Source organism: Perca flavescens, chromosome 13 (assembly GCF_004354835.1).
Source record: "Perca flavescens isolate YP-PL-M2 chromosome 13, PFLA_1.0, whole genome shotgun sequence".
Classification (NCBI taxonomy): domain Eukaryota; kingdom Metazoa; phylum Chordata; class Actinopteri; order Perciformes; family Percidae; genus Perca; species Perca flavescens.
The window spans coordinates 30,048,967-30,061,122 of record NC_041343.1 but is presented as its reverse complement, the minus strand read 5'-3'; the positions used below and the strand labels follow the sequence as shown (position 1 = coordinate 30,061,122).

At 42.1% G+C, this 12,156-nt stretch overlaps 1 protein-coding gene across 3 annotated transcripts in view; it reads left to right on the top strand.

Annotated features, from left to right (window-relative positions):
- The window catches only part of sgcd (sarcoglycan, delta (dystrophin-associated glycoprotein)), a 323,072-nt gene that overhangs the window by 39,026 nt on the left and 271,890 nt on the right, over positions 1 to 12,156 (top strand). The window contains exons 2-3 of one of the 3 annotated variants that reach the window (XM_028595711.1): positions 8,841 to 8,930; positions 9,305 to 9,491. The exons of the other annotated variants lie outside the window; for them this stretch is intronic. The gene's annotated coding sequence lies outside the window, so the exon portion shown is untranslated. The remainder of the gene's footprint in view (positions 1 to 8,840; positions 8,931 to 9,304; positions 9,492 to 12,156) is intronic. 3 annotated transcript variants of the gene reach the window in all.

The following is a 12,156-nucleotide window of genomic DNA, read 5'->3' as shown; positions in this document are numbered from 1 at the left end:
GATCATTCTCGAGGAAATGGGGTCTAGGTTTACAGATTTATGTAATTGATGTTATGAGAGACACTTTGAGGGCCAGACGTGTTTAGTTTATTGACTTGCTTTTATTTAAAAAAAGTAAAATATTTTTGAATGTATTTTTGCATCTTCTCACTAGAGTTTAGCAAATCAAGCCAAAACAAGGATTACATTTTGAAAAAGCAGGCCACCACACAGCCGACCCTTAGCAACCAGTTTCACATCCTGAATATGAAAACTCACTGGTTCTGGTGGAACTTCGGAGTCTCAAAGTTGCCAAATCTGCCTAATTCTGCTTTGAGTGTAATGTTTTCTCGCGTAATTACAGTTAGAAAAGCCGTTTCCTGTCTTTTTGGCCTGACACTAGGCGGGCAAAAATGTGTTGTGGATAGGGGTGTAAGAAAAAATCAAAACACTTAAGTATCGCAATATTTTATTTAGCAATACAGTATCGATTTTTTTTTAAGTTTACATGCGAAAATATTCATGTAAGACAGTGGTTCACGTTTTATGATGTTTAAACCCCCTACCGCTAGATGGCTGAGACTCCCCACTAGTGTCCTTGCCTAACAGTGCCTAAACGTGCCTGACTTTTTGCTAGAAGCTAACAATGTAGCTATGGCTGAACTTTGGCCTACTATAGCATATAAACATTAGCTCACTAAGAACCACAATCACAAACTAGTAAACTTCTTTGACTTTTATGTACATGTCTTTTTTTTAAATAGTTTTTACGCACAATATCGAAATATATTGCAATATAGTGAATCGTGATACATATCCTATCGCCAGATTCTTGCCAATACACAGCCCTAATCGTGAACCTCCATAAAGTCCTAATTTTGCCCAGGGGCCTTAAGTTTGACTCATGTAGTGTACAGCAATTCTCTGTATAAATATCTGCCCTTTTCTTACTTTACAGTTGAGTGAAATGGACATTTGGAGTAGTTTTGTGAAATTGCACTCGCTTCATGCTGTATTGGCTGTAGTTGAGATGTATATCTCAACAACAGGAACAGATGCTGTTTTTGAGCTTCAGCGTGTCCAGTCTTCCAACACGGACCGTTGTTATAGCCGCCATTGCGGCACGGCAAAGGACGTTCAGTGCTACAACATGCTGATTTAATGCGGAGTGATATTACATCCACAGCAGGTGTGTCATTTATATTTTGGGACTGAAAATGGATGGCGAGAGAGCAGCTTTGCCTTGGCGACACGTTGTAAAGGCGCCTTTATACGCTTTATCACAACGGGCTCGCTTTGAAAGTGGATTATTGCACCTGGCTGCTTGCAATGGCGTGCTGTCCTGGAGGACCACCGCTACACTGGAATCCTATAAAACCAGCAGCTAAGACCCTGTTGGGGCCCTGATAAATCCACAGGCTTACACCCGCTGCCTGTCGAAGGGATCAAAATCACTACATCACCGCCGGAAAGAGGTTGGGCAGTGGGAGCCATTGCACGGGTTCGTCCTGCTGCTCCGGTGGATTACTGCCTGCACACTATTCTTTGTTAAAAGTTACACCCTAGTTTCAAGTTGTCATACTGTGAAACATAACTTCCAAATCAATCAGGAGTCCACAGCCGGTTGGAGACATTCAAGCCTAGAATTTGGAATGAAAAGCAGAGACGTGCTGAGGTTTTTGTTCCACTTCAGACCAATGAGGTTACGCTATGGAGAACTTGTCTGTGCCCATACGGAAACCAATCAGTGGTGGTGTCCCCGGAGTTGAACGCTTCTCAAACTTGCATGGACTGTCTGAGGACTTCCTGACTGTTCTACATTTTTCTCCAGATCTGCCACCTGAGCTTGATCAGATGGAGGAGCGGCCGATTCCACGAGCATAACTTTCTCGATTTCTCACTTTCTCTCGGTACACACTTAGTTCCTTAGCCAAGCCAAAATGAAATATTCAACTGGATTGATTTTTGTGCCGAGATTGAGTTGGATGATGGACCTTAAGCATTGCGTTAGCATACCATTCCTTATTTGGTCGCTTCACGCACACGCTTTCACTAGGGTTTTGGATGAGACACCGAGCTCACGAGACCGAGACAAGACGAGATTTTAACAATTATTTTACAGAAAACTTCAATGGAGAAATAAGACTGGAAAAATAGTCCTTTTATTCAATCGAAAGTCACAAAATAGTCCTTGGTAGTACCAATGTAATTCGGTCGGTACCCAAAAAAGTACCGGATTTGGTACCCAACCCTAGAAAGCACCCTTAGAATACTTTTGTATCAACCCAATTTGGTGTGAACGGGCAGTTGGCCGACTCAACCAGAAAAGACTCCTGAAGCATGCTCATGAATGCCCCAAAAACCGTAAAACCCTGAAGAACTTTTCAGTGTATCTAACTGTAAGCAATCCCTTTTAAGAGAATGAACGAGGCATTCTGGACCCTACTAATACATTACATGAGCTTGTGCAGTGACAGCTGAACATCATATTTGACTTAAGGCTCAAGGCAATGTAGAAATAGCTGAAACTGACGATTTTCCATTACTGAGCGGTTGTAATCCATGGATTATGCATTTAAATTTGCACAGGTAGTGAGTATTATATCTGCTCCATTTACTGGGAGGGAACAGTTCTGCCTTTGTGAGCTTCTCTGCAACGTTAGGCATAAAAAAATAATCTTCCACTTTGGGTATTTCTCTCTAAAGGAAAGAAGGTGCAGGCATGATATTGTGCCTTTTGTCTAAAGGGAGGAGCTCATTTTCTTAGCTGTATTCTTCTATTCATTTGTGACCTTTCTTCCTCCATCTCTCCTCCCTTTTCCCCTTTACTCCTTGTCTTTCGGGCAGTCATCTCTCTTCATCCTCTAAGACTTTCCTCGGCCAAGTCTCTTATTATTCACCACCTTTTTTCCTTCTCACTGACCATCTTCGTTTGCGTCCACTTGATCGTTTTTTTTTCTCATACTCCATCTTCGGTGGCTCTCAACTCTCCCCTTCACTCTGCACATCTCTGCTCTTTTTCATTTTTTTTTTTTTTTTTTCTCAGCATTTTTTCACTCTCTACCGTTATCCTTGTAATTCTCTCTCTCTCCTCCTCCGCCGTCCTCCTCGTCCTTGTCTCACGTAGCCAGACCTTCCTCCACAGCGCCGCGGAGGAAGGTCTGGCTAGTCCCCACAGCGTTCTGGGATGGGAGGAAAATGTGCTCTGGTTTAAAATGCGTTTCCAGGCTAAGCGCCGGACGGAGCAACGGTGCCTCTGCAAAATAGTCTTGAAGGAACTTGTTTGTGAACATGTGTACGTTCAAAAGTAGTTTTAGTCATGCGACAGAAAACTCAGATTGGACAGATAGTCTAGCTAGCTGTCTGGATTTACCCTGCAGAGATCTGAGGAGCAGTTAACCATAGTCCTCAGAATAAATCTAAATAATTGACAACAGTACACATTAAGGCACAAGTCTTTATTTATGGTTCCTACTACATGAGCAGCAACGTAGAGTTTTTCCTGCCTGCAACGTGTAATGTTAGACAGCCAATCACAGACATTATTAGATCTTGGTAGAAGCATGCTGCGTGCTTATTGGCTTGCAGACGCTGATGAGATTTACTCCTTAGGTATTGAAATTTGGTATTGAATGACGAGGCATTTTTCCGATACTCTATTTTGGAAGCAATTCGGTCGGTGCCTAAAAAGTGTTGAATTCGGTACCCAGCCCTAACAGTCAACATACTATAATATGTTGTATAGTTTTCTTTTAACCGTGGTGGGGGTGCACTTTACCTTACCTTAGAATCAAACTGTACTTTACATGAGCCAGTAGGCCTCCTGTTTTTACGTTACTGGGTCCATGAGCGAGTCTTCATCACATGCTCGAGCTGAATTCATTCTAAGAACTCTTGCCGTGATCCAGACTTTGCCAGTTGTTTGACTTTTTGTTAGCAGCGTTCACTAATGCACCCCAGAGGCATTTTTCGGTACTAGATATTTTGGGGGCAATTCGGTCGGTGCCTAAAAAGTATTGAATTCGGTACCCAGCCCTAACAGAAATCCTGTCTTTCTCCATCTTCCTTCACTTGCTATTTGCATCCACTCTTCTCTCTCTCTCTCTCTCTCTCTCTCTCTCTCTCTCTCTCTCTCTCTCTCTCTCTCTCTCTCTCTCTCTCTCTGTGTCTCTGTCTCTCTGCTCGGCAGCGTCACTTCAGTATGCTTGAACAGAGTTTGGGACGGAGAGACTGCTGAGGGGGAGGGGGGGGGGGGGGGGTTTAACTTCACGGCCAGCAGTACCTTTATCGGTTATTAGAAACTTTCAAAGAGTTTCAATTTCCCCCGAGCCGACTGCAGTATGAATTATTACTTCGCTATATTCAGCGTCCTGGTGCTCCACTGCCAGTTTTCACTTGAATTTATATTTTTGATTTTACACCTCCATCAGCTCTATTTTGCATTAGGATTTAGAGGCATTTCAAGTGTGAATGGCATGGGGAACTCTCACTGCAATTGGCAAAAAAAAAATGAGCAAGAGAAGGATTTCTTTTTTGCTCTCTGCAGTGTATCCACTTATTTGCAGGTAGAACCACACTCCCTCCCTGCTTTTCTTCATTCATTCTCTCCACAATTGCCCAGACTGTCTTTTTTTTTTTTTTTTTTTTTTTTTTTTACTCCCCCGCCCCAAACAACCACTTAATCTACTTCTCTCTCCATCAGCCCAGCCCTCTGTTCTTTCTCTCTAATTTCTATCAGGATTTTCACTTAGAGCTGCTTATCAATTCGGCGTGCGAGTCCCCCGCTCGCCGCTCTGTACAAATGAACACGCGAGCCGGCAAACGGGCAAACAAACAGACAAATAAATAAAAGTGAAATTATATAACGAGATGTAATTCATCAAAACACAATCAAGAGCGCGGGGAAAAGCAAGCAAAGTCAAACACAAAGTCAATCTGCAGAAAAACTAAGACTGCAAAAAGCCAGAGCGGGTGGAAAGAAGTCGACAAAAGGGGACGTTTACCCCCCCGGCACATTTGCATGAATTATGGCTCCGAAATTGAGCAAGCAACGATTGTTAGTCTCTATTAGATGGTCTGTGTCTTTCTCCCGTCGGTGGGGAGCAACCCGCTGAATAATCATTGGTTTCAAGGACAACAGAGCGCCGTGGCAGGCCCGGCAACGCTGCCAGAGCATCACCCGCTACGGCCTTGCTCACCCGTGGGGGCTCGCATTAATCTCGCTCACTTCTCGCAGCAAAAAAAAAGAAAAGTATTCAGAAAAAGTACTGATGCCACACTGTAAAACTTCTCTGCATTGGACATGTTACTTAAGTAAAAGTATATAAGTGTTATCAGGAAAATGTATTTAAGGATTAAAAGTACTCAATGCAGAAAAATGCTCACATTTGAGAAACTGGTAGCTATGACAACAGTGTAATGGTATTTAATGGTCTAATCATATCAGCTGGACTTGTAGGCCGCTATATTGTTGGCTAGATTCTTTTATAATAAAACATCAGATTTTATAAACTACGTGTGTGTTTTGTGTGCATAAACCTTAACTTGTAAAGTAACTAAAGCTGTCAGATGAATGTAGTGGAGTAAAGGTACAATATTTCTCTCTGAAATGTAGCAGAGTAGAAGTAGGAAGTGGCATGAAAAAAAAAAACTCAAGTAAAGTACAAACATCTCAACATTTGAACTTAAGTACATTACATAGTTCCGGCGCCACCTCGTCTTTCTTTGTCTTGGTGTTCTGACCCCCGGCCGATTTATTATTTAACATTATTATTTGAGTAAAATTCTCATCACGCACTCGACGGCCATTTTAATTCCAGAGCTCGCCTCCCTAAATGCACATGTTCCACCAACTTCCTTCCCGAGGCTATTTTGCGGAGGCACCGTGGCTCTTAGCACCGCCCCGAGACGATTGCGATTGGTTTAAAGAAACGCCAATAAACCAGGGCACGTTTTTTTTTTTTTTCTCCCATCCCCGGAATGCTGTGTGGACTAGCCGGACCCTCCTTCGCAGCGCTGTGAAGGAAAGTCTGGCAATGCGAGGCTTGTACTTAAGTAACGACGCCCTCCTGTGCCCTGCTATGACATGAACTATTATGACTACCATTGTAGTCACTGTTCCATTATCTTTATTATGACTATTATTGCCACTGTTCATGACACCCCCAACCGGCACCTTCAGACACCACCTATGAAGAGTCTGGGTCTGCCGAGGTTTCTTCCTAAAAGGGAGTTAGCCACTGCTAATGCTTGCTCTTGAGGGAATTATTAGAATTGTTGGGTCTTTGTAAATTATAGAGTGTGGTCTAGACCAACTCTATCTGTAAAGTGTCTCGAGAGAACTCTTGTTATGATTTGATACTATAAATAAAATTGAATTGAATTAAATGTACTTCACATTCCGCCACTGCACAGCCCTTCCCAGCGCACCCCCGAGCCCTCTTGGTTTACAGCCTGTACCAGCAACCTCCTGCCAGTGGGCCTTCCCAGGGGCTCTGTGCCCTTCCTCTCCAGCCCGGGGTCTCTGCATCTTGGCCGCTGTGCTGTGCACGCCGGGGTGAGGCTGGTTGGTGGTGATGGCGCTGAGGCTTTTAATGCTGTTATCATGGCCTCTTAACCTCTCTCTCTCTCTCTCTCTCTCTCTCTCTCTCTCTCTCTCTCTCTCTCTCTCTCTCTCTCTGGGGGCGTGACTTTCAGACAACTTTGAACCACTGTGCGGGAACGGCTGTCCTTGACGACGGCGGCGGTGGTGGGGAATGTTGTCGGAGCAGAATAAGGATGCTTCCACAGAGGCGTCTGCGCTGTGTTTTATTAGACGGAGGTCAAACGAGGCCCGCGGTCAGACGGGGCGTGAGGACAGACAGGTGGTGATATTATATTAGTGCTTCGGGAGACTGCAACCTTCTCTTGTGTCTTTAGGACTGTCCGCCCGCCTGCTGTCCTTCAGTATACCCGGGGCTCATTTTTTGCCTGGACATTGTATTTGCTAGTTTGGGGATTTTATGTTCTTATTGTGCCTCATTTCAAAATCTTTCCCCAAATACTCCAAACCACATTAACACTCACACAGTGCATCCACGAAGTATATCTCTGCAAAAATGATATGAGGAAAAAAAAAAATGATAACGACTATTACATTGGTCAGTATTAGGGGTGGGAATCACCAGAGGCCTAACGATACAATATAATTGCGATGTTAAACATAATGCAATCTGGCAATCCGTCTGGGTAATTATTTTAATATTGGTCTAGATTGAACTTTATTGCCACATGCGTCGGGGGTCAGAGTTGTTCCTGAAGTGATCCTCAAGCCTTAGCTTGTGGTTGTGCTTGGCCTTTTTGATGCCTCTTTTCAGGTTGGCCCTGGACGAGCTATAGGCTCGAGCATCACCTGATCTGAATGCGATGTCTGGTGCCTTCAGCAGGAGTCTGAGCTGTTTAAGGGTGGTGACACTGTTGATGTTTGAGTTGATACAGTCCAGAACGGGAGGAGGCCTATGAATCAATGTCCGTGTGGGAGTCACGGGTGGCCTTAGTTGCGAACACTCTCCAGTCCGTGTTTTCAAGCACTGCTGAAGTGCCGAGTCAGCTCCTTCTGGCCACACTTTGGCTGTCCTTAATGTTGGTTCCACACGTTTGATGAGTGCTGAGTACTTGGGCCGTAGAAACAAAGAGATGTAATCTGAGTGTCCTAGATGGGGGAGGGGGTCAGCTTTGTATGCATCAGCCAGGGTTGTGTAGACATGGTCTAAAGTCTTTTCTCCTCTTGAATTGCTGAATATAAGATTGATCATTATTGATAACCATATTGACAGAAATGTGATTCATCAGTGTCCGAAATTAGCTTTTTGACTCACAGGCGGGTAGATGGGAAAAATCCACCGGCCAAGCATTTTCCCCCACCAACCAAAATATGAACATGTCAAAAGCGTAATTTAAAAAAAAAAAAGTCAAACTTAAAAAAAAAAAAAAGTCAAATAGCAAAATGCTTACAAAAACCAAACCGAAACGTAAAAGAAAATGTAAAAAAAAAAAAAAAAAAAAAAAAAAAAAAACCTTGAAACCACCAAAGCAACAAAATCGTAAAAAAAATGTCAAAAGCGACAAAGCACCAACTCCATTCTTGATTGGCCGACAGAACATTTAAATCAAATCCTCCACCAAGCGTTCTCCGACAGGGACCAGAGAACGACAACGCCATTTGTGATACGATGATGCCCGAATGGGCGCGTGGGTTGTGATGTCTTGCCCAACGTGGTGTTTTACTTGCCCCGGGCCATCGGGCAACCCATAATGTTGGAACACTGGAAAGTAAAAGAGCAGTTCCAGGACAAAAGAGGCAAGACTGGATCAAAAGTGCCTCATCGCCACCGACAACGAGGGCACCAGCATCCTCCCGGTCCCCATCTGTGGATGTAATTATTAAAACACAGCCAGGCAGCTATCAGCTTGGCTGATCTCAATGGGGAAACCTCTGTTCCAATAAGCTAACGTGACGGGGGGCGATTCAGGTATGGCAGCTTGGGACCACTTAGCCAATCGATTGGCTCGATGTCTGCGCACAAGTCAAAGGATACAGCTTGCTAGCTGTATGGGGTTGGCGGAGGAACGTGTGTCTCAGTGTGTGTGTTATGCGGCCAAGAGGGTGTCATGGAAACTTGTTTCCAGTACAATTGTTTCACTAAAATGTAATCAATGTTCTCTCAGCATAAAAAAAGGCATTCTTTATGTAAACTAGAACACTAATGAATGGAGCAGATGTTTTCCCTTTTTATGAGTATGATTATCGTGAACATTCTTAACCCTTGTATTTTTTTTTTTTTTGGGGTTTTCTAAATTTTTTAATTTTTTTTTTATTCCAGTAATATGGGTTTCTTTCAACCAAAATTGCCCCACAATTACATGGATGCATGTATGTTGGCTGTATGGAACCCATGCAACATTCTTCACAGGTAAAATTAATCACTTTCATAGAATTTTGAATTTTGTGGTTTTCTTCAATTTTTTTTTAATGGTTTCAAATCCACATCCTGTCTAAACTTTTGACATTAACCAGTCTGTGATCCTCTCAACATCTTCTTATCTTAAATATTAGTCAAAATAATTCATAATGTCTGCTTTTCTTTAACAAAAATGTGGATTAATGTCATTGTAAATTAGGTTTATTACATTGCGATTGGGTCTATACTTTGAAGTATCCCATTATTTCCATATCTCAAGAAACCTATGTGTTATTGCGTTGCAAAATGTACAACAACCACACACTGGAAAAACCAAAGACTCAGGCCATATGCTGTGGATCACCAGAGTGATTTTCTTCCTCCAGAGATCAGTGGCATATCTTTCTTTGGACAGCAACCTGCTCGGATGTGATGGGAGAGTCGTGTTGGCTGCGAGCATTTAGAGTCAGCAGGGGAGACAGAGGCTCCAGTGTAACAAGAGAGAGAGAGAGAGAGAGAGAGGCCGTTCTGTGCTGTGTGACTCCGATGAACACAGCGGTTGTTGGGGAAAAGGTCAGTGGATTCTGTTGGTATTCTGCAGCCGTGCGCTTTCTGGCAGGACACTTGACGGCGCAGCGGGCACTCGAGCTTGAAATGATGTTGCTTCCTCCAGCCAGGAGGCGATGGCTCCCGTGCCACAAAGCATACGCAGGTCGCCATAAATCCTACAGTGTAAATAAAGACCCGCCTCGCTCCACCACGTCTCACTCCTTCTGTGTCCTTATTTTTTTTTATTTTTTGGAAACGCTGCCCTGTCTCTTTCCATTTTCCCTCTCCTTCCCTCTCATTTTTTTTATATATTGTGGTTACTCCTTACTATCTGTTTTTTCTTTCCCTTTAGCTTTTTCTCCAGTGATGTGGTGGTAAACAAAAAAAAAAAAGATGGCTGATCACTGACTTTAAATGTGTCTAATTCTTCTCTTTCACCGCTATTATGCAAAACCTTATCTTTTTCATTTTCATCTGACTTTGTAGCCCTAAAACGCAGGTTGTTATGGAAAAGAAAAGGGAAGGTAAATCTAATTTAGTCACAGTTTGACTTTATTAACTGCACAGCAGGCAATGACAGAGGTTTATCCTTTGACAGATGTTCTGAATGCTGCTCACTGTGTTGGACCACTACCCCCCGTCCTCAACACACACACACACACACACACACACACACACACACACACACACACACACACACACACACACACAAATATGCAGTCCCTAATTACAGCCTTCCCGCCAAGCCTATACAGCATTCAGGCCCAGCAGGTATTTCACTGCCATTTTAGAATTACTTTGCTGCAGACAATAATTTGCTCTATCTCACAACAACACAACATTGCTTTACAGTTATTCAGATCATAAGCTTCTCAGACAAAAGGTGGCAAAGTTTGATGTAACCGAGCTAAAAGAACAACGGTTTTATCTACGATTTGTGTTAGATGCAGTCATACTGCATCATTAATTTATGGTCGGTGGCTACATTGAGTGCAAACGGAGGATGGAATGTAACATTATTTATTGAAGTGAAAGGTGTGTTTTCCCCTTGACTCTAACTGACATGCCATCGGTGAAGCACGGAATGAATTTTTAACTTTTGAAAGAAAAAGGGAGATATCACCGTCACGTAGAAGTTGAGATTTAGAGTACAGTGGATAAACTTTCTGTCCTTTCGGCATGACCACCCACTGCCTTTCTGACTGTCAACGTCAATAGAAAAGACAAGGCTGGATTCTTTTCAAGAAAACCTCATTCCAAAAAGAAATAAAATCCCCTATTGACATTTTTTTTATAATAATGCAGGTTATTATAAATCCAGCCCTACAGCATACTTTTGCTCAACAGTAGCCTTTGTTTTGGCTATCACTCTGTGCAGACAGGGATTTTGAATTAATCTTGGCAAACTTTGTGGTTTATTCAATAATTCTGGAAAAATATCTATCTACCTATCTGTCTATCTATCTGCTAAAGAAAGCTAAGGAATTCAAAGATAGTGTCACTTCTATTGGACAGTTGCTGTACTAACTAAAGACAACCATTAGCTGTTCAGAAAAATGAACTTTAATTCATTTTCCATTTTATTTATAGTTTGAAATCACAACAGGAGTTATCTCAGGAAACTTTACAGATAGAGTAGGTCTAGACCACACTCATTAATTTAGAGAAACTCAACAATTTCCCACAATTTCCACCTCAAGAGCAAGCATTTGGTGCGACAGTTGCAAGGCAAATTTATTGATATAGCACATTTCAGCAACCGGGCAATTCAAAGTGCTTTACATAAAACATTAAAAAGCAATACAAAAATTAAAAACTGATAAAATACGAGAATAAAATTCATAGTGCAGTATAAAAAAATTAAAGAAAGCCAACATTAAGGTCTTCAGTCTGGATCTAAAAGAACAGAGTTGCGGCGGACTTGCAGTTTTCTGGGGCCGAGGCAGAGCCGTTGGTCTTCTTCCAGAGGGGAGGAATTTGCATTTAAGGCAAATATTATTTATCAAGGCTTTTGTTCCAAGTTCCTGTCTCTTAATACCATTTCCATATCTTAACATTTAGCTAACCTTGAGACTGGCTTTGACAGCAAAGTGGAACCTTGTGGTGTTCAGATCATTTGAGAAGGCTCATTACTTAAAGTTCATCTTTAAACATCTCATTCAGCATTTTTAAAAGACTAAAAGAGGCCATATTATTATAGTTTATTTTTTTTCGTGGATTTTCCCTGTCTTTTAGTGTTATATAGTTATTCGATGTATAGATTATAAATAAACACATTTTAACTCCAAATGGAGCTTTCCCTCCCACGGACATACATTGTGTTTTTTGAACATCCAAGCATGTAAACCTATTCTAGTGGACCCCAAGAGTACAAATATGACGCTGACGATGAGTATTATAGGGGCTCTCTAAGAAATATAGTAAATAACTGTGTTTAAAAGAGAGGTGTTTTAATAATATTTTGCTGTCAAATACTTTGTCAGAGGAAGTGTCACTTCTTTTCCAAACCGTAGATAACCTACTTTTAGAATCAACTCAATGTCATTCAGGAGTTTGTTCACTCTATTGAAATGCAGGATCGTCTTGGGAATTCCAGGTTCAGGAAACACAAAGTCAAAATATTTTGCTATGTGAATGCTTTTCTTTTTTAAAGAAAGACACACATACAACCATATGGCACAATGTAGTA